The sequence below is a fragment of the Sus scrofa genome, chromosome 7 (genome assembly GCF_054392235.1).
Source record: "Sus scrofa isolate SSC_HxYL_T2T_F1_AM1 chromosome 7, Sscrofa_HxYL_maternal_Yorkshire_Landrace_v2.0, whole genome shotgun sequence".
NCBI classification, from domain to species: Eukaryota; Metazoa; Chordata; class Mammalia; order Artiodactyla; family Suidae; genus Sus; species Sus scrofa.
Genome location: NC_139389.1, coordinates 105,349,634 through 105,371,644, shown reverse-complemented (window position 1 = coordinate 105,371,644; position 22,011 = coordinate 105,349,634).

Here is a 22,011-nt window from a genome sequence, read left to right as displayed (position 1 = left end):
ACCAGAAGCCCTGATCTTGAAAGGTAGAATTGGAGCCAGAGCCAGGACCAGCTTCCCAACCCTAATGGAATCTCTTTTTTACCACTTTCCTCCTCTCTTCCTCCCAGTTGAGAGATGGTGCTGGCATGGTGAGTCACCTGCAGAAGGCAAGCAGAACCTGGTGAAGATGCACGAACAGAGAAAGTTCGGAGTGGAAGTACATGGAGGTCTCTGAGAGGGCAGAGTGGTTCGGAATATCAGGTCCCAGACAGGCTTGCAAAGTGCTCTTAGGTTTGCAACACATGCACACACACCCCTCCATGAGAGGCGCCGGGCCGGGCCAAGGGACACCGCGCCCTGTGTACTTGATGATGGAATGCGCCTCATTCAAGGTTGGGACGACTGTGCTAATCCTCTGAGCCCTCTGGTCCCCACCCGATCCAGTCCAACCAGCTCAAGCTGGAGAACACGTTTGGTTTTTTTGGGCTTGGGTTGGGGGCGGGGGTGAAGGGTGGGCATCTGAGCTCTGCCCTGCCCCTCCTCTTGGACACTGGTCACTCTACATCCACCAGTCAGGAGGGCCTCTTGCGCAGTCTCAGTGGCGGGCACTGGAGACTTCTTTGTGATAAGGGGAGAAGGGGAGGGTTGGGGTGGAAGATCAGCCCTAGGAAACATGCTTGTGGAGCACAGGTCTGATCATGTCGCATCCCAGTGTCGGTAGGAGAAGATCCACATTCTTCAGCAAGGCTTTGGGGGCCCCTTATGATCTGGTCCCAACCTACCTTCCCAAACTCTTTCCACAGTTTCCCTGCCCCCAGCCCTTTCCACACCTAAGACACACCTTTCCCTATTTCCTCCAAGACTCCGTCTTCCAGGAACAGAGACTTCCTGCTTGAAAGGCATGATCTTCTTTGTGAGCAGACTCTCTGTCCCCCACCCAGATGTCAAGGTTGACTGTAACCTAATTAAGTGGTCAAATTTGGGGTGGGGTGGCAAGGAAGAATTGGCCGAGAAAAGAAAGGAAGAGAGGCTGGATTCTGCCCTAGGTCACAGTCTCCCTAGTGAGATGCCAGCATGCTCAGAAGAAGCTTACAATGGGCCTCCTGCAGATAAGGGCAGTCCAGTCCTGAGGGCCATGGCTGGTGAGCTGTGGGGGCGGGGGGGACAAATCGGGGCGAGTGATGTCAAAGAAACACTGACTTCCAACTGGTTCTGTGCTTTACCCAACCTGAAAAGAAAAGAATCACCCCTCTGATAAATACTTACTGAAGGCCTGCTCTGGTCTGGGATGCAGGATAACTGGAAAATTCCAATTCTGTTCGGGGCCAGGCAGGTCAATGAGTGACAAAAACGTGCAGCTGGGGTGGGGGTGGGGAAAAGTGGCAAATGAGAGGCCTGCCCCATCTAAAGGCATTCACTTAAAAAAGAATGTAAACATGTCCCTTCTGTGTTTTACACCCTCTGAGACTGAATGACTGCTCCCTTTCTGAGTTTACCATCTAGTGGGGAAAATCATGTAAGGCTAGAGACAACTGAGGCACTGTGAGAATACAGAATACGTATACTGCTTCTCTCTCTCCACACACACACACATATGGGTGTATATATGTGTATATATATGTATATATGTAAAATGTATATGTAAATGTGTGTGTGTGTATACATACATATATGGAGAGGGAGAGGAGCTAGGGTGAGGGGAGGGAGAGAGAGAAGCAGAGGTGGGGAGTGATGGCTAAATCAAGACCTGAAAGATCAGGAAGGCCGAAACAGTCACTGGGTGGTGAAAGTAACAGAGATTCCAAGATTGCAAGCAGCCTGTGTCACGGCGATGTTTATCCTCTGCCAGATCGCCTGCCTTGCATTCTTCACCTGAACAAAGCACCCTTCCCCTGAAGCCCCCAGAGTGCCTGTGTGTGCGTGCATTCTATCTCATTGGAAAATAAAACCAAGGAGTTTTAAAACTTTACTTTGACAGGGTACTTTGTTCTTGTCCCCTTTTCTTTATCACAGTGTTAAGGTTAAGTGATAACTGGGAGAGAAAAAGAAAAGGTACATTTTAGCCTGGAGGTGGGTAGACTGGGTGTTTCTGGCCGGTTCCGCCTGTGCTATTTAATCTCCCCTGGGGTGAGGAAAAAAATGTGTCTCCAAGGAGGGTTCCCACGGGGAACCTGAAAAGGTCATGAGCAGTGGGAATCATGTGTGGGGTGAGGGGTTTAGGAGATGGGTTCTGGGTGCGAGGATCTTATTCATGACCGGTCTCTGAGCAAATGATATTAAGAGCCCTCCCTTCCTTCCCCCAATGGCCCATAGAGCAATGGTTTTCAAAATGTGGTCCATAGACCCCTGGGGGTCTGGAAGATCAAAACTATGTTGCCAATAATATTAAACTGTTGTGCTGTGTTGATATCTGTACCACGGGTGCAAAGACAATGATGGGTAAAAACTCCTGGCACCTTAGCACCTGCCAAGCAGTGACTCCAAACTGGACAGAACTCCCTGTTATTCCTCACTGCCAGGCACCCACAGAGGTGCCAGTTCCACTCAAGAACATCCTTGATAAAAACATGAATGTTACTAACGTAATGACATCTTGACTCATGAGGTCATCTTTTTAACATTCTGTGTAATGAAATGTGAACGTCACGCATAAAGCACATCTACAGCCCATGGAAGTACAAGGGTTGACTTGAGGAAAAGCACAGCTGTGATCGAGTTGCTGGCTGAACTCCTTGCTTTTTTCCCATAGGACACCATTTTCACTCCAGAGAATGATTATCGAGCCAGCTATGATTATTCAGGCTTGAGTGCTGGGTGGATATTTTCTTGAAAATGAATGAAGTGACACTGTTACTTCAAGGAGAACAACTGACAGCATTTGTTCCCAATGATAAAATTTTAAGTAAAAAATTAGGATTTTGGAAAACTGGAGTCTGTCAGGAGCTTGACCACCTGCCAATACGTAATAATTTTTGTGATAAGATTTTAGCAATATTAATGAGTATATTTTTTAATGTGTCAACATTTAGAAGTTCTGCATAAGAGTTCCCGTTGTGGCTCAGTGGTTAATGAATCCAACTAGGAACCATGAGGTTGCGGGTTCGATCCCTGGCCTTGCTCAGTGGGTTAAGGATCCAGCGTTGCCGTGAGCTGTGGTGTAGGTCGCAGATGCAGCTCGGATCCCAAGTTGCTGTGGCTCTAGTGTAGGCCAGCGGCTGTGGTTCCAATTCGACCCCTAGCCTGGGAACCTTCATATGCCACGGGAGCGGCCCAAGAAATGGCAAAAAGACGAAAAAGAAAAGAAGTTCTGCATAACTCAGTGAATCAATATTTTCCATATGACAACATATGAACTTACAAAATTTAGCATTCAAAAATTCACTCAAAGTCCAAGATAGACCAATGGATTTTAATACAGCAGAGGACAAAAAGTTCATGGATATGGTTTCAGATTCCACATTCCAACTCACCTTTAAGAAACTCCAACTTGTTGAGTTTTGGTATAGTATCAAAAAGGAATACTCACGACTATTTGATAAGGCTAATAAAATATGCCTCTTTTCCACTACACATGAGGTTGACGCCAGATTTTCTTCATGTTTCAACTAAAGCAAGATGCTGAAACAGATTGAATGCAGAATCGGATGTGCGTTTGGCTTCCTTTCATTAAGCCACATATTAGATGTGCAAAAATGTAAAATAATGACTTACTTTTCATAGGATTTTTTAAAAATTTTTTTATTAAAGTGTTATTTAGGTTTAAAATTTAATGAGTTTGTTATTGTTATTTTTAAATGAATCAATACATTTTTTTAATTCCTTGGTTTTATTTTCCAATGTGATAGAATGCACACACACACACACACACACACACACTCACAGGCACTCTGGGGTCTTCAGTGATTTTTTTTTAAAAAAGTCCTAGAGGGTGCGAGTGACCGCCAGATGGCGCTGATGAGAATAAAGAACAGATTTGGTGGGTGTGAGAGAGAGGCAGAGGGAGGGAGGGAATCAAAGTGGAATTTGCAGGGATGAGTTTTATGGTATAGATTTCCTAATAGCAATGATATTTGTAGACTCCGTAGGAAGAAAGTGACAAGACCAGGACTTAATCAGTGGGTTTTCACAATCTAAATTAGACAGGCAAATTTATGCCAAATAGTATGTTGGATTTTTTTTTTTTTTTTTACTTCCTCTAACAAAAGCCAAGCACATTCCTTGGAGAAGGTCCCCGTAGCCTCGGAAACTAAGCAGATTAAACTGAAAGAGCCCAGTCTTTTCCATTTTGTGTTGCTAATAAGATAACATTAATCTCTGGGGTTTAAGAGTGAAATTTAGGCAGATTCATCCCAGTAAGGAGTGCATTGTAGTAACCTCACAGCCTGCAGCTCCTTCCCACAGGTCCTGGGAAGCCCTGAGTTGGGGAGCACATGACTGGGTTGGGGGTCGTGAGGGTGGGGGTGGAGAGAAGCTCACCTTTGAGAGACTTAGCTGGTCTCTGGATGACAAAATAGTATAAATGTCTGGGCTTTGTGTGAGGAACCCTAAATGGGCGTTGGGAAAACTTGAAGCCAAATTTATTTTGCCTTCAAGGGCACTCTGAAATAACTGTCAAAGGACAGAATTCTCTTCCAGAGGTGAAGTGCTTCTTGGCAATGCTCTTTTAAGGGTCACCAATTAAAGGAACCAGAGTCTGAACTGGGGGCCAGCTCTCTGAGTGGGTCTGTGAGCTGCTAGGGAAGTGGGTCTGACACGGAGTTGATCCTCCCTCCCCTCTAGGCTGGGGGTTTCTGTGGGCCCTCCTCTGATACTCACTCATTTGTTCACTCATTCATAAACACCCCTTGGAACCTACCATCCATGCGCTAGGCTCTGGGTCGACAGTGGAGCCTGAAATAGATGTGGTTCCTAACCTCAGGTGGACTTTTTGGAAAACAACAAAGTCAATACTAAAGAAGTCTGGACATCGTCATGCCACTACCCACCACAGACTTTTCAAAATGTTTCAAAGTCCACTGAGCTTATTCCCTAGAAAATCCATCAATGCCATTGGCCAAGTCGAATGGAAGATTTTCCACATGAAGATGAAGGTGGCATGACACCCCAAGAGGCTCAGAAAGAGTAGGCAGGGATGCTGTTTAATCTTGGCTGCCCTTTCTCCTTCCCTTCTGCCTTCCTTCCTGTCCTTCCTCCCACAAATATTTATTGAGCATCTACCAAGCGATGGGTGCGGAGGCAATAAGGCTGAGCACACTTGGTCTCTAACCTGGTGGATCATCCAAGGATGTAGACAACAACAGAAACATAGGGAAAGATCCTGGTTGGTGGTGTGAAGGACAACGGGGATGGGAGCCAACATGAGATAAAGATGGTCAGGGAAGGTCTCTCTGAGAAAGTGAATTTAAGCCACGGTTTCTTAGCCTCGGCACTCTTGACCTCTTAGGCCAGACATTTCTTTGTTCTGGTGACCATCCTGCACATTGCAGGATGTTGGGCATTCTCCCTAGTCTCTGCCACTAGAAGCAGCACCCTCCACCCTAAGGTGTAAGAACCCCTGCCTCCAGACATTGTCCGATGTCCCTGGTGACCAAAATTGCTCCTGATTGAGAACTACTGATTTAAGCTGAGACCATCAAGAAAGGATTGCTTTGGGGGAGAGGGGGTCTCTTAGGCCATAGGAAGGAATTTGCATTTTCTTCCAAGTAGAAAGAAATCAGTGTTTTCAAACATGGGCAACAGCGTCGACTTTGAATTTTGAAAAATCCTTCAGGCTGTGGAGCAGAGGATGGGTTAACAGAGAAAGTCACAGCTGTCAACAGAGGCCATTGCCATTGTCCACCGGACACCCAGGAAGGGATGGTAGCCGGCACTGGGGTGGTGGCACCAGAGGTGAAGGGGACGGAGAGCACCCGGGTCTTGCTGGTGGATTTGATGTACAGAGTCCATCCCTAAGAAGGGCCTCCTTTGCTCCCTGGCAGCATTTGCTGGGGTGGGAGTGGGGAGGAGTTCATTAAACTTCAACCCCAACCAAATAGCCACTGGTTCGTAGCTCTCATAAGACGATGTAGTTGGGAAGTTCCTGGGTGGTACAGTGGGTTAAGGATCCGGCATTGTCACTGCAATGGTCCTGGCCATGGGCCCAACAAAAAAAAAAAAAAAAAAAAAAAAAAAAAAAAAAAAGGGAATACGTAGTTGGTGTTAACTTTTGGTTGGTACGATGTCTGGAAGTGTGTGTGTGCTGGGTTTGGTGTTCTCTGTCCTGTGCTCTCTGTCCTCTGTGGTTCTGGCTGATGGAGAGCATCTCTTAGGCACCCCTTTCCTCTCCGAAACCTAGAAAGGCAGAAAAAGCAGAGCTGGTTAATGAATGGAGGCTAATGAAGGCAGGATGCTCAGGTCTTCCTTTCAAAGCCAGTGATGCTGCCAAATCCACTAGGCATAGCCAATTCAGCCCTCCAATCTTTCTCCTTATTCAGGAAAAATGAAAGCACAGTGATCTGGAAGCTTGAGCTGGGAGTAAGCAAAGCAATGGTTTGAATGGCAGCCGACCATGGGCCTCTTGTCTAGCATCAGAGGGTGATGGACAGGTGAGAGGGGACCAGGGAGGGAGGCTGTTTGGTGAAAAGCATTAAGTATTACCAGGAAAGTGAGAAGGGCAGGAGCAAACTTACAAAATCCTAGGGCGCAAGGAAGGCCTGTTTGTTAGTTTGTTTTTAATTGCATAGAACTCGATGCCAGGATTTTAAATTATAGCGCTCGGGGCATGTCATTAAGCGAGAGGGCTTAGTTGGCACCCACTGGGATACCAAGTTGTTGACGCAGCTTATGATCTTCTGATATTAAAATTTCAGGGGCTGAGTGTATGTGTGTCCCTCTCCTATTGGTATGTTTTTCCTCTGGGCCTCCAAGCTCCACAGGAAAATGACCAGCATCCCCTCTTCATGGGTTTCATTTTGCTGCCGGGGTGAAAGCCCTATGTAGGGTGTCTGTCCTGTGGCCATGACGTTCAGCTGAGGGGGTTTCTGGATGGGAAACAAAGACGTCTTCTCAGCTCAACCATGACCCATCGCAGCCCTTACAAACACCCTCACGCCGTTTCTTCCGCCCAGCATCACAGAGTCTTAGAGCTGAATGTTGAATTCGGCAATCATATTCTCATTTTATATATGAGACATCTGAGGGCCAGAGTGCTGAACTGACTTCCTGCCGGTGGCTCAGCCGATGGGTGGTATCAGGAACTGCCTGAGACTGGAAAGCGGGCTCAGGTCCTCTCTGGCATCACCCTGAGGCCGCTCCAGAGCTGTCTCTTCTCCACCACCCCCCGCCCCAACCTCCTTCCACAAGAATTCCCACCCTCTTGACATGACTGCTCTTCTCCTTTTTGCCAGAAGGATGGCAGCCCTGCTGCAGGTGTTTCGCGGAGAGAGAAGAGGATGCTCGGAGCCCAGGGAACTGAAGTGCCGTGTGAAGCGGTGGCCCACGGTTCACTTTGCAGGTCACGAGGGAACTCTTTCACCTTGGCAAAGGCAACTTACTTAGTGGATCGTGATGGCCTGGAAGATTCCTGCCCCTCCCCAGAGTGAGCAATTTCCTCCGTTCAGCTCTGCCCGCACAGGCTCATTACATCACCAAGACACCGTGTTTACCTGGCACTTTGAGAGCCAGCCCTTTCGAAAGGGTGGTTCTCTTTGATCCTTCCTAGCGACACCCTCAGAGGTTGGGTGTGGGGGGTGGGTCCAAATGGAGGTCCTCTCCCTGGAGGACAAAAAGGAAGGTACCCGGAGGGTCCTGAGAGTGACGGGAAGTCAGGACTGGGTCTCCAGTCCTCCTGGCACCCCCCCCCCACGCTTGCTCTCTGGACCTTGCTGCTCTGCCATGGATAGAAGATTGGCAAGAGTCCCAGGGTGCCCTTCCCTGGCCAGCAAAGGGGGTGTTTCTCAGCTGCTCCTTTTTAGGGATGGATCAAGGCGAAATAGCTGAGGATCTTTAGGACTGAAAAGCACTTGGGCTTGTTTAAGGCAACCGTGTCTTGGATGTCCTGAAACGCTGTCTTTCTATAAGTCCACGTACTTACCAAAAATTTCTGTTCTGACTTTTGGTTCTGAAGGTGGAAACATTACACTTATTTGGGATTGGAATCCTTTACTTCCTTCCTGGTGTCTGACTTTGAATCCCACAAAGAGCTTTGAATCACCCCTACTCCCCACCCCCAATCACACCAGCTAATCACCTAGGGAGACCGAGATGGGGCCGAGCAAGGTTGGGTGTGTATATCAGCCTGGGTTTGGGAATAAGTTCTGGGTTCAAACCCCAGCTTCCAGCATCATGATTGACATTTTTCTAGGGCTGTTTCATTAGGGTTGTCCCTCTAACCCCGGGTGCCTGCCTCAGGGCCTTGGCACATGCGCTTTCCTTTCTCTGGAATGCTCTTTTCTTAGAGATCCACATGCCTACACTCCTGCCTCCTGCAAGCCTTTGCTCAATGTGGTCAGATGGAGGCCAGTCATGGCCACTCTCCAAAACTGCAGTCCCCCTCGCCCTCACTCCTCCTTCCTAGTTTTGATTCTCCATAAAGAAACGTATGGAGAATTCATACATATATATGTGTGTGTGTATATATATATGTGTGTATATATATGTGTGTGTGTGTATATAGTGTGTGTGTGCATTTCTTTTTAGGGCCACACCTGCATTATAAGGAAGTTCCCAGGCTGGAGGTCTAGTGGAAGCTGCAGCTGCTGGCCCACACCACAGCCACAGCAAAGCCAGATCTGAGCTTCCTCTGTGACCCACACCACAACTAGCAGCATCCTCATAGATACCAATCCTGTTCTTAACCTGCTGAGCCGCAACAGAAACTCCACAATTCGCTAATACTCCTTTTTTCAGTTCTTAATTTTAATTTTTAAATTTATTTTTATTTTCACTTCATATATATATATATATATATATATATATATATAATTGTCTCTCTTCCCAAGTTCAATGTAAGCTCCATGAAGGAAGGGATTTTCCTCAGCTTCATTCACTGCTGCATCCCCAGTGTCCAGAATAGCATCTGACCCTTGGTAGGAGTTTAATGAATATAAATATATATATAAATTTGAGCAAGTAACTTAACTTTCTGAGCCTCTCTTAAAGGATGGTGTGATAATCTTTTTCTATTTTTTTTTTTTTTTTTTGTCCTTTGTATTTTTAGGGCTGCACTCACGGTGTTATGGAGGTTCCCAGGCTAGGGGTCTAATCAGAGCTGTAGCCACTGGTCTACACCACAGCCACAGCAACGCCAGATCCGAGCCACATCTGCAACCTACACCACAGCTCATGGCAACGCCAGATCTTTAGCCCACTGAGCAAGGCCAGGGATCGAACCCGCGTCCTCATGGATATTAGTCGGGTTCGTTAACCACTGAGCCACGATGGGAACTCCAGGATGGTATGAGAAATAAGTAAGAGAACTGCTGAAGATAAAACTAATGGCCAACATACACTGAATGCTTGCTTATTCCGTGCCAGTTTTCAAATGTGCTAAGTGCTTCACGCTGCTTTCACTTAATCCTCTCCCAGATCCTATGAGGTATTCTTTTTATCTTCATTTTACAGAAGAGGAACCTGAGGTTTAGAGACGTTGAGTCACCTACCCCCAGGTTCACATACAATTCAGTCCATATTTGTTTGAGCCCGGAGCCAGTACTTCTAACCTTGGCACAGGGCCCGGGGTGTAACCGTGACTCAGCCAGAGCTAATTCTCTTCTCCGAGTCACACTGAGTAGGACCCTTGTGGCCCATCTGCCCCTCTTCTTCTTCTTTTTTTTTAATTTTTAAAAATTATGGTTGATTTACAGTGTTCTGTCAATTTCTGCTGTCCAGAAAAGTGATCCAGTCATATATATATATATATTCTTTTTCTCTACTGTCTTCCATCATGTACTATCGCAAGTGACTGGATATAGTTCCCTGTGCTATACAGTAGGACCTCATTGCTTATCCATTCTTGGTTTTTTTTTTTTTTATGGTTTGGTTTGCGGGTTTTTTGTTGTTTTTTTTTTTGCTTTTTTAGGGCCGCACCCATGGCATATGGAGGTTCCCAGGCTAGGGGTCAAATCCCAGCTACAGCTGCCAGCCTATGCCACAGCCACAGCAATGCAGGATCTGAGCCGTGTCTGCAGCCTACACAACAGCTCACAGCAATGCCAGATCCTTAACCCACTGAGCAAGGCCAGGGTTCAAACCTGAAACCTTGTGATTACTAGTCAGATTTTTTCCACTGTGCCAGAAGGGGAACTCCCGCTTATCCATTCTGAATACAATAGTTTGCATCTCTTGGCTGTGCCCATGGCATATGGAAGGGCCAGGGCCAGGGAATCAAACCTGAGCCACTGCAGGGAACTCTCGAATCTGCCCCTCTTCTGTTATGAACTTGCCCCTCCCGCTGAGACCTGATATCCAGGGGAGGCAGTGTGGTTTATGCAGCAATGAGATGATAGGTTTGTTCACCGGGAAACCTAGACTCTGGCCCCTCCCTTACCACTAATTTACCATATAATTTTGCATTTCCCCTCCCTGGGCCCCAGGTTCTACCGGTTTGCTGAGCACCGAGGTCTGAGAGCCGGTGAGAAGATACGTCAGGGTTGTAGGGCATATGAATCAACACAGAGGGATCCTGCCCCCAGGCTATGGCCTTAACCCCACTCTCCTCCATAATACAGTCTATCCTGTTTTGACAACTGCTGGCCTTTCCCCTCCCACACCTCTGGAGCCTGAATTTCTGGCTCCTGGATTTGAGTAGGGGGATGGAGGAAGAAATATACCTACTTTTCTAAGCACTTCTCTGGAGGGGAGACCAAGGGAAAGAAAAGGAAGTTTTGAGCGTGCTTCCCACCAGAGTCACTACCTGGGACAGTCACGGCAGAAGTGGAGTCCCCTGGGCTCCCAGGGGCGATATGGCCGGCCCGCTGGAGGTGCTTGGGGACTGCTTGTATTAAGGGCACATCTGCCCAACAGCCCCCTCTGATTCCCCACCACAATTCCTGCCAGAATAGCCCCCAGGAGCCGCTTCTTTGCCAATCCCTAAAACTGTCTCACTTTAGTTCAAGTTCTAAACTGGGATGTTTTCCCCCTTCTTCGTGAAATGTAGGTGAGAGGGAAGTTGATAAAAGTTGAGCTGGCCTGTGGCTTGGGTTGTTTTCCTCATTTCATTCATTCATGTAGTCGCTCAACATTTACGTGCTAGATTCTTCGCAAGGGATTCAAGGAGGAAATTAGTCATGTCCTGGCAACCTTAAATTGGGTAATTGGTAACTTGAGGAGCATTAATAGAGAGACTATTTTCTTCTTCTTCTTCTTTTTTTTGGGGGGGCCATGCCCATGGCATGCGGAAGCTCCAGAGAGGGATAGAACCCACGTCACAGCAGTAACTGGAGCCACAGTGGTGACAATGCCAGGTCCTTAACCTTCTGAGCCACCAGGGAACTCCGAGAGAGACTATTTTCAAAAGTGGACAGAGTATAGGAAAACAAAGAACCACGTAGTACCCTGAAGGGAGGAACATCAGGAAGGTATTATTAAGCCTAGGCTGAAGAGATGAAAGGAGAGAACATTCCCAGAGTCCAGAAGGAGAGAGCCCTGCAGAGAGGGCCACCTGGCAGGGGCTGTGTGTGACCTTGGGGTGAAGGACTCAGCTAGTTGGTGAAATGAGAACCTTGACCTCCCTCCCTTCCCTCCATTGGCTGCGCTCCGTTGATGCAGTTGTTATGAGTCAGCCTCTTGGGGTTCACAGCAGGGCAGGGAAGAGCAGAGTGGGGATCTGGAAGGACAAGCAGATTTCTAGCCTAGAAGTCAGACACAGCCACTGTCCTTGACGCTTGCACATGAGAAGGGGAGACAGGAGGACAAAAGCAAATTACAGTGTGATAAATGCTTTAATAAAGACACGAACAAAGGACAAGAGGAACTCAGGGGCTAGGAAATGAAATCCACCAGGGAGGGTGTTCACATGTGCGCAGGTTGGGGGCAGAGGTTGGATCCTGGAAAAGGGGTGCCGACGAGTTGTTTCTCAAAGGATGATTGGGCTTCTTGGAGGAAGTAATGTCTGGACTGAGCCCTGAAATATGAATAAGAATTGGCCAGGAGAAGACGAGAAAGAAAAGGAGCCCAGGCAGAGGGAAAAACATATATAAAAGCTGAAGGCTGAAGGACAGTGTAGAACTCTTAGGGAAACTGTAAGGAATGCAATACGATCATGTAATGTAATAAAGCAGTGCAACAGAATAGTGTGGGGGGGGGGTGAGGCAGGGGTGATTAGAGATGGAGCTGAACAGAGAAAGACCCAGGACATGAAGGAGTCTTTTGCCAGACTAAGGAATTTGGAATTTTGTCCCAGGCCAGTGGCTAGGTCCCTAAAAGTCTTAATCAGGAGAGTGATATCATTGTATTTACATTTTAGAAAATTGCGTTGGTTGCAGAGGAGAAAGTGGGTTAAAGCCAAGGAGATTGGAAAGAAGGCTGTTTTCATAATTGAAGAGAAAGATGTCACATGGCCTAAAATCGACTGGGAGAAAAGGAGATGAAAAGAAGTATTAAGAAGGTTGGCGTTCCTGTCATGGCTCAATGGTTAACGAATCCGACTAGGAACCATGAGGTTGCAGGTTCAATCCCTGGCCTGGCTCAGTGGGTGAAGAACCCAGCATTGCCATGAGCTGTGGTGAAGGTCATGGGCGCTGCTTGGATCCCTCATTGCTGTGGCTGTGCCATAGGCCGGCAGCTGCAGCTCCGATTAGACCCATAGCCTGGGAACCTCCATATGCCACAGGAGCAGCCCTAGAAAATGCAAAAAGACAAAAAAAAAGTATTAAGAAGGTAAAACTAGATGGGATTTTGGGATTGGATGTAGGAATGAGGAAGAGTTTAGCCCTGGAATAAGGATTTTTAGAGAAGGAAGAATGTGTGTGTGTGTGTGTGTGTGTGTGTGTGTGTGTTTGTTGGGGAAGATAATGTATTGTGGTGGAGAAGATGAAGGGGTTTGATCCGTAATCCAGTTTGGGGCATATTAAGGTGATGGCACCAGAAGGATGGCCAGATACAACTTGGTGCTTGAATGAATTGTTCAGGAGAGGTCTTGAGGAACCATCCGAAGGAACAGGAGGACTGCAGCAATGCAGGCAGTACATGAGGTCACCACGCAAAAAGATTAGAGTTAGGGGAAAAGAACACCAACAAGCACTGACTTTTTTTTTTTTTTTTTCTTTTTTCTTTTTTTCCTTTTAGGGCCATACCCGAGGCATGTGGAAGTTCCCATAGCTCCCTGAAACACCAGATCCTTAACCCACTGATTGAGGCCTGGGATTGAACCTGTGTCCCCATGGATGCTCGTCGGGTTCATTAACCACGGAGCCATGATGAAATCCAACACTGACTTTTTAGAGGATGGTAGAGGTAGAGGAATTCACAAAGGAGATGAAAGGGTGCCCTGGGAAGAAGAACTAGTGGAGTCATAGAAGCCAAAGAAAATACTGAATTCTATGAGGAGGCAAGAAGAGTAACCATTCAGATCATAAGGACACAGGAGTCAGTTGTCAGCATAATTGTTCTTTCTCCTTCTGTGTCTTTCAAGCAGATAAATATTTCCTGAGCATCTATAGTATGATTGTTATGGGCTGACTTGTGTCCCCTCCCCCATAATATATATTAGAGCCCTAACTCCTAGGACCTCAGAACACGACTGTATTTGGACACAGGGCATTAAAGGGGCAATTAGGGCAAAATGAGGACATGTCGGTGGGCTCTCACCCAATAGGACTGAGGTTCTTATAAGAAGAGATGATAAAGACACAGACAGGCCCAGAGAGAAGACCAAGTGAAGTCAACAGAAGATGGCCATCTGCCAAAGAGAGAGGCCCCAGAAGAAACCAATGCTGCCTACACCTTCATCTCCAACACTGAACCTCCAAAACAGCCCTAGCAAATTCATATAATGCTCTACATAGGGATTTGAGAAAGCAAACGGCATGGGCTAGGGCTCTCAAAGAACTTGGAACTCTTTTAGGAAGAGAAGAAGCACTTAGAGGAGCAACTGGCTCTTCTAGCCAGTATGATTCAGGTTTGGCAATTTTTTTTCTGGCTCTTTAGGGCCGCACTCACGGCATATGAAAGTTCCCAGGCTAGGGGTTGAATTAGAGCTGCAGCTGCCAGCCTAAAGCACAGCCACAGCAACATAGGATCCAAGCTACATCTGCAACCTACACCACAGCTCATGGCAGCGCCCGATCCCTGACCCACTGATCAAAAGCCAGGGATTGAACCCACATCCTCATGGATAGGAGTCAGATTCTTTTCCGCTGGGCCACGACAGGAACTCCCTGAGTAATTATTCATAAACCCTGTTGGAGGTCGGAGAAGCAAGCACCTGCTCTGGACAGGGGTCATCTGGGGAGGTTTCCAGGAGGAGGTGGGATTGGACTCAGCCCTGGAGGGATGTACAGGATTGGGGTTGGCAGGGAAAGGGGGAAGGGAAGCTCCTGTGCGGGGACAAGGAGAGCAAACGGGTGGCGAGGAGAAGTGGGAGGCATTGAGGGAGGCAGTCAGGAGTCCAGGCTGGCCGATGGGGCAGCTCCTCCAGCAGAACTGTGGATGGTGGGCTACATACAGAGCCCAACGCTACTTTGGGTTCTCCCAGGCTGTTAGAAGGCCTCGCTGAGCACCTGGCTGCCTAGCCAGACCTTTCCTTTGCAGTTAGGTGTGGTCATGTGAGTGGGTTCTGACCACTAGCACATGAGTGAAAGACACGATGCAGCCGGCCCCCTACCCCAATTGTATAATTGTCTAAACCAAGGAAAGAAGGACACGCTCTCTTTTCACCCTTCTTTCCTCAGCTGTGGCTGCAAGTGCACATGTGTGCTGGTGGAAATTTCCACAGCTTCTTAAACCATGAGATGTTGAAGAGGGTGGGAACAGGAGGATGGACAGAGCCCGGATGCTGACAACATGTGGCCCCTGTAGCATCCCTGGGCTGCTCTCACTTAGACTGTTATTTGAGAGAGACGCTCTTACAGTGTTTAATCTACTGTTATTTTGCCCCTTATAATAACAGACAAATGGATATTCTGGCTAATACACACAGAAAGGGCCAAATGGTGGTGGAACCTCTGGTTTATACTGTATATGACAGTAACCACTAAAGTCTTTTGGGTGAGAGAATGGAGATTAGGGAAAGAAACAAATGTTTGCTGAGTGCTTATTGGGCCCTGGGCATTGTGTTAGGCTTAGGTGTGTGTTATGTGTTAGAATCATTTTATTTAATTCTCACAGTGGCTCGGTAAGGTCGTTATAATGAGCCCTGCGTTAAGGTCAAGGAAACAAAGGTTCAGATAAGCTATGTCTCTTCATGTGCTTCTCCATTCATCCCATCACCAAGGGAACCTAGTTAGTAGGCGACAGAGTGAGAACTAGAATCTAGGTCAGTGGTTCGTAACTGGAGGCAATTTTGTCCCCCAGGAGATGCTTGGCAATGTCTGGAGAAATTTCGTGTTGTCCAAAGTTGGGGATGTGCTACTGGGTAAGAGAAATATGCTAAACATTCAACCACACACAAGGCAGACCCCCGACCCCCCCAACACACAATAAAGAATTACCAGGCCCTGAACGTCAATGGTGCTGATATTGCCAAGCCCTGAGGCCTGCTCTACACAAAAGCCCATGTTCGGAGTTCCCGTCATGGCGCAGTGGTTAACGAATCCGACTAGGAACCATGAGGTTGCGGGTTCGATCCCTGCCCTTGCTCAGTGGGTTAAGGATCCGGCGTTGCCGTGAGCTGTGGTGTAGGTTGCAGACGCGGCTCAAATCCCGCGTTGCTGTGGCTCTGGCGTAGGCTGGCAGGTACAGCTCCAATTAGACCCCTAGCCTGGGAACCTCCATATGCCACAGGAGCGGCCCAAGAAATGGCAAAAAGACAAAAAAAAAAAAAAAAAAAAAAAAAGTTAAAAAAAAAAAAAAAGCCCATGTTCTTTCATTACACCAAATTGGGTGGTGGGCATTGAAGAGGGGGTTATAAGAAATGATATGTAGGATAAGAAAGTTGTGAAAAAATTAGTTTAGGAAGGGAAATATAGAGTGGTGAAAACATAAGCTGGAGAAGGGAGAAATTTAAAGACTAGTGGAAACCACTGACAAGGTCCAGGTGAGAGGCAGGAAGGACCTGGAGGGGTGGATGGCCAAGCGTTTACATGTCAGTGACAAGAACTTGTTGACCAAGGACGGACCCAAGGTGGGAGGGGCAGGGAGAAGCGAAGACAGACCCATCAATGAGAATTCTACCTCTACCGCGCCTCTCCCCACCTCTCCCCCTTCCTCTCCCTCCCTCCCCCTTCCTCTCCCCCTTCCTCTCCCTCCTTCCTCTCCCCCACCACTCCCCCCTCCCCTCCCCGCCTCTCCCCCTTCCTCTCCCATACCTCCCTTTTCCCTCCAGCATCCCCCCCACCTGCCTCTGTTTCTGTCTTCTTTCCTACTAACCCCTTTCTGTAGAGGTGTGCTCTGTACCCCCCGCCCCCTGCCCCACTCCCCTCCACCCCACACACACTTTTAAGTTGTGGGTCTCTGCTTCCAACCCCATCAAGTGCAACTTGGAAAAATCTGTGTTTCCTCGGCTTTATCCCCTGTGACAAGAACCAGCAACAGCGACAGACTCTGCTGCGTCTTCTCCTTCTTGCTTCCTTCTCCATTTCCTGTTTGCAGGGTGGATTTAAAACTTTGACTAGCGTCTGGGATTGTTATAAAGACAACGCATGGCTCTTGGGAGAAGCCCGAGGGAATTTCTGACATGCCAGAGGAGGAAGGAAGGGAGCTCTGACATTCATTCATTTATGTGTTTGTTTAATTTTTTTTTTAAGGCCATACCTGTGGTATATGGAAGTTCCCGGGCCATGGATCAAATCTGAGCTGCAGCTGAGGCCTACGCCACAGCCATGGCCACATCAGATCCCAGCCACATCTGCAACCTATTCCGCAGCTTGTCACAATGCCAGATCCTGAACCCACTGAGCGAGGCCAGGGATGGAACCTGCAGCCTCACAAAGACAACGTTGGGTCCTTAGCCCACTGAGCCACAGGGGGAACTCCTGACTTTTATTAAAGAAACAATATCTCCATCCAGCAGCAGGGTGGCTGTTGGAGGTCTAGGTGTCTTCCTACTGCTCCCTGGCTCAAGGGTGGGGCCGTCTTCCCAAGTGAAGAGCAGACCGAGGCATGCAGAGCCCCCGGAAATCAGGGCTTGGAGGCGCCGCCCACCCTGGAGCACCACTCACATCTGAGGCCCTAGTCTGGTCAGGAACAATCTCAGGATCCCTTCCTCCCTGTTTGTGGTTCTCTTTAAGGTTGAAGGGCTGGGGGTTGGCAGGAGGCGACTGTGGGAAGTAGAGAAGTCAGATTGAAAAACAGGCCTGAGGAGTTCCCGTCATAGCTCAGTGGTTAACGAATCCAACCAGGAACCGTGAGGCTGCAGGTTGGATTCCTGGCCTTGCCCAGTGGGTTAAGGATCTGGTGTTGCCGTGAGCTGTGGTATAGATCACAGATGCAGCTCAGATCCCATGTTGCTGTGACTGTGGCGTAGGCCGGTGGCTACAGCTCCAATTCGACCCCCTAGCCTGGGAACCTCCACATGCCGTGGGTGGGGCCCTAGAAAAGACACAAAGACCAAAAAAAAAAAGAAAAGAAAGAAAGAAAAGCAGGCCTGAGAGAGGCATTGCTTGGGGCAGGAGGAGGAAGGTTGCAGCAGAGGCCAGAGCAGGCCTTGAGTTTCCACCTCCCCTGCCCTCCTGACCTGCCTGGGAAATGATGAACTGGGAGCTGGGTAAGGAGCCACGATGCACCCACAGATCCAGCTCTCCACTGGTTCTGTAGAAGGAGAAATGACTGAGCCAAATCTTCCAAGAACCAAATCTTTAGGACTGTTTTTTTCTGGCACCTTCCGCAGCATTGCCAAGCTAATGGAGGGGTCAGGGGTATCTGATGCTGGGAGCAAAGGCAAAACTAGATGCCTACCAGGTGAACAGTCAGGTGTGTGCCCAGCAGAGTAGAAAACCCAGTGTCCTCATATGGTCCTTGTGGTTATGCTGGGCTCAAGAAGGAAACTTCTCAGGGTCTGTACCAAGACTCCCAAAGAATACAGTGGCATGGCTGGGCAGGGCTGCTGCCCCAGTGACTCAGCAGAAAGAGGGTTCCAGGCAATGCTTTCTCTCTTGCAGGGATTCTGCCTGAAGAATATTCGAGGCCAGATCTCAGTGGTTGGGTCTGTTTGCTCTCAACACTCTTCGCCAGGGACCCTGCACTCTTTGCCTGCCTCCCCCATACACTGATATAATTGTTGTGTTTTTCCATCTGAAGAAAAATGCAGCCCCAAGCATCTTTAAGCCAAGTCCCCTAGCCCCAGGGGTGATTTTCAAAATAGTGCCAGATATGAATCCTTTTATAGCAGGATGTCAGGGAGGTCCAAGTGTCCAGGGGAAGGGGCCCTGGGTGGCTCAGGGCAGTGCCATTTAGTATCTGAAAGGAAAACACATTAATGTATTCAGGGTCGTCAATTTTTTTTCTTTATTGTCAAAACCACATAATGTTAAATTTACCACCTTAACCATCTTTAAAAGGCAGTTCAGTAGTGTTAAGTGTATTTACATTGTTGTGCAACAGATCTCTCGAATATTTTCATCTTGCGAAACTGAAACTCAATACCCACCTAACACAAATTCGGCCCCCTAACCACCCCCTCCACCCCCCGCCACCCCTCAGCCCTTGGCAACCATCTTTCCATTTTCTATGTCCATGATTTTCATGACTTTAAATACTTCATAGGAGTGGAATCGTGCAGTATTTGTCCTGTTGTGACCGGCTGATTTCACTTAGACTGAGGTCCTCAAAGTTTGAAGCCCATGAATATTTTAACAACCCGTATTTATGCACATATGTTGGCTGAATGTCAGCTCTGCCCAGCCCCCACCTCAAACTTAAGCCCTGTTGTGCAGCAGTTCTGGAAACTACTCTTGCCTGAGTATTAAAGAAATCCCATTCCTCGTCCCCCAATCCCTACTATGGTTTCTTTCCCAGGGTGAGTTCCAGGAGACTCTTGGAATGTGAGAATCTCTGCTTTGTCTGGTTTTTTGGCCAAGGCTTCATTTCTTTAACACTGATGTGGTTTTTTTATTTTCCTTTCTAGCTCATTTGCAAGGATTTCCTTTCAAGTACCCCATGCTATCTGAATGGGACTCCTTGAGTTGAGTTCCATTGAACAAGGAGTTCCACACCCTAACACACCCTAAACATCCCTCCTCGTCTTGCCTCGGTTCATCCAGTTTCCTTTACACAGGAACCATTTTCTCTTTTCTCGTTGTGTCCAACTCCTATTCATCTGCTAAACTGTCCTCAGATGCTGCAATCTCCGTGGAAGTATCTGATTATCGCCCCCCCCCCGCCCCCCATCCCCGCTACCAGCCAGCAAAGGTCTCCCTTTCCTCTGACGCCCTAGAACCCTTTCTTCTAAAACTTCAGTGGGCCGCTGACATCACCACCCTCATCATCCCTTGGTGATCGAGTCTCGATTGTGTGTCATGCAAATTGTGCATTAACAGCCTCGTTAGGTTTTCCATCGTGCTGAATAGTTATTGATGCATGTTTTCTTCCTTTCTAGGTTATAATAATAAAGCAAATGGGGATTTGGCATCAAATTATTATGTGCTCAGCTGTGCTCCAAACGCCTGTTCTCTCTTACCTTATTTAATAATTTAAATCCTTATAACAACCCTCTTTAGTAAGTTTACAGAAGGAGAATCTAAGATTAAGAAGGTTTAAGCCAGTAAGTGGAAGAGCCAGAATAAAAATTTTGACTTCAGAATCCCTGCTCTTTCATTATTTTCATTTTTTAAAATTGAAGTATAGGCGATTGACAATATTGTGTTAGTTTCAGGTGTACAGCACAGTGATTCAGTTACACACACACACACACACACTCATTATTTTTCAGATTCTTTTCCATTATGGGCTATTACAAGATTAGAATCTTTACTCTTTTTTTATTTTTATTTTTTTTAATTTTTTGCCTTTTGTCCCTTTAGGGCCGCACCTGCGGCATATGGAGGTTCCCAGGCTAGGGGTCTAATCGGAGCAGTAGCCGCCAGCCTATGCCAGAGCCACAGCAACGTGGGATCTGAGCCCTGTCTGCGACCTACACCACAGCTCACGGCAACATCGGATCTGGAACCCACTGAGTGAGGCTAGGGATCGAATCCGCAACCTCATGGTTCCTAGTCAGACTCGTTTCTGCTGCGCCAAATGGGAACTCCATAATCTTTACTCTTATTCGTTACCAACAACTGCTTCCCTAGGATAGATAACGTCCAGCACAGGCTCGATAACACCTGTGTAATACTTAGCCCAGCACCAGTAAGTGGCAGCTCTTAGTCTTATTCCCATTCTTATTATTGAGGGCTGGGGTCTGTCCTCCGCATCTTTGTGTCCCCCCTCACCTCATAGCAATAACTCGTATTTGTTCAGCATTTTCCACAGATTTGCATTTTCCAGAAATTGTGAGACGTCTCTAGCCCTATGACCATGAATGAATGAGTAACCGAATACATGATTGAGCAAAGAGAGGAGCCCCAAACTCTAAGCAATGGGCAAAGCCTGTCTGAAAAGTGGGACCGTCCCTGCCCGGTTATGAGCCAGGCAAGAAGACACGGCAGCTGAGGAGCAGCCTCCCAGGGATCTGACTTATGCCCAATATTCATCAGTGTTTTCATTAATGACTCAAAAGATGGAGTGCGGAGTTTGCTAATCAAATTGGAGAAGCCTGGGAGGCGGGATAGAAGCTGAGCACTTAGGAAGCAAGCTCAAGCTTGCAGACAGTACTTGACAAATTAGAGAAATAAACAGAGTCAATAAACGGAGCTCCAGGAGCTGCAAACTTCAAGTGGCTCCGAGGGAGCAACTGCCTCTAATAGATCTGCCCAGAGAAGCCTTTGGCCCACTTTTCTTTGGGCCTTCACCTGGCTGGATTGCATATGTAGGGCACTCTGAATGCAGCTCTCTTAATGGGGAAGCTGGGCCTGGAGGCCTCCTGGACAAAAATCCTCGATCCAAAGACCAAGCTGTCCCCTCCTTTCCTGACCTCTCCCCTCCTCACCCTGGCCATCTGCTGAGCTGGTCCTGTGGATGGAAGGAGATGGTTCCACCCGCTCCCTAGAGATCTGAGTCTTAGTAAACACATCAACTTACCCCATGACGCCTCCTCCCTGCACACCCCAATGGTGCTCCCCTTCTCTCCTTCCTGTAGAATTGGCGTGGCTGTGAACTGTGGTGTAGGTTGCAGACATGACTTGGATCTGGCGTTGCTGTGGCTCTGGCGTAGGCTGGCAGCTATAGCTCCAATTAGACCTGGGAGCCTGGGAACTTTCATATGCCGCAGGTGCGGCCCTTAAAAAAAAAAAAAAGCAGGATGGAGCTCGACTCCAAAAATGGATTGGAGTCTTAGCCCTGTCACCCTGGGCCTCGTTCTCTTTGTAAAGGGTTCAATGAGATGAGCTCCTTTTAAGTTCTAAAGGCCTGTGAAGTTTATGCAATGAAAGCATTTGGTTATCGGAGATATTTACTTCTCTGGCTTCTTCAGAGTGCTCATCCTTTTAGGATTAGCCTCCTACAAATCAGGAAAGCTAGGTGCATTACATTTTTCCAAAATGGCCTGATGACAGAGAGGATGCCTTCAAGCTAGACTTCCAAGCGAAGGCTTGGAAAGCTCATTGCCCTTCTGTCAACAGGCCTCATTTGGCAGGAGGGAGATGCTCGTCTCTGAGGCAAGAAGGAGTGAGTCAGCAGCAAGGGGGGCAGGGAAGCGATGCCTGCAGAGCTTAGTCTTCCTGCTTCCAGTTGTCTTTATTCTCATGTTTCCTCTGAGTTGTCTTTCAAAAAGCAAATGAACCTTCTCCATCAGCTCCAGGGCTATATGCATGACAAGGCATGAAGCCATGAAGAAGCGACCCATCATTTCTTGGGTGTCCC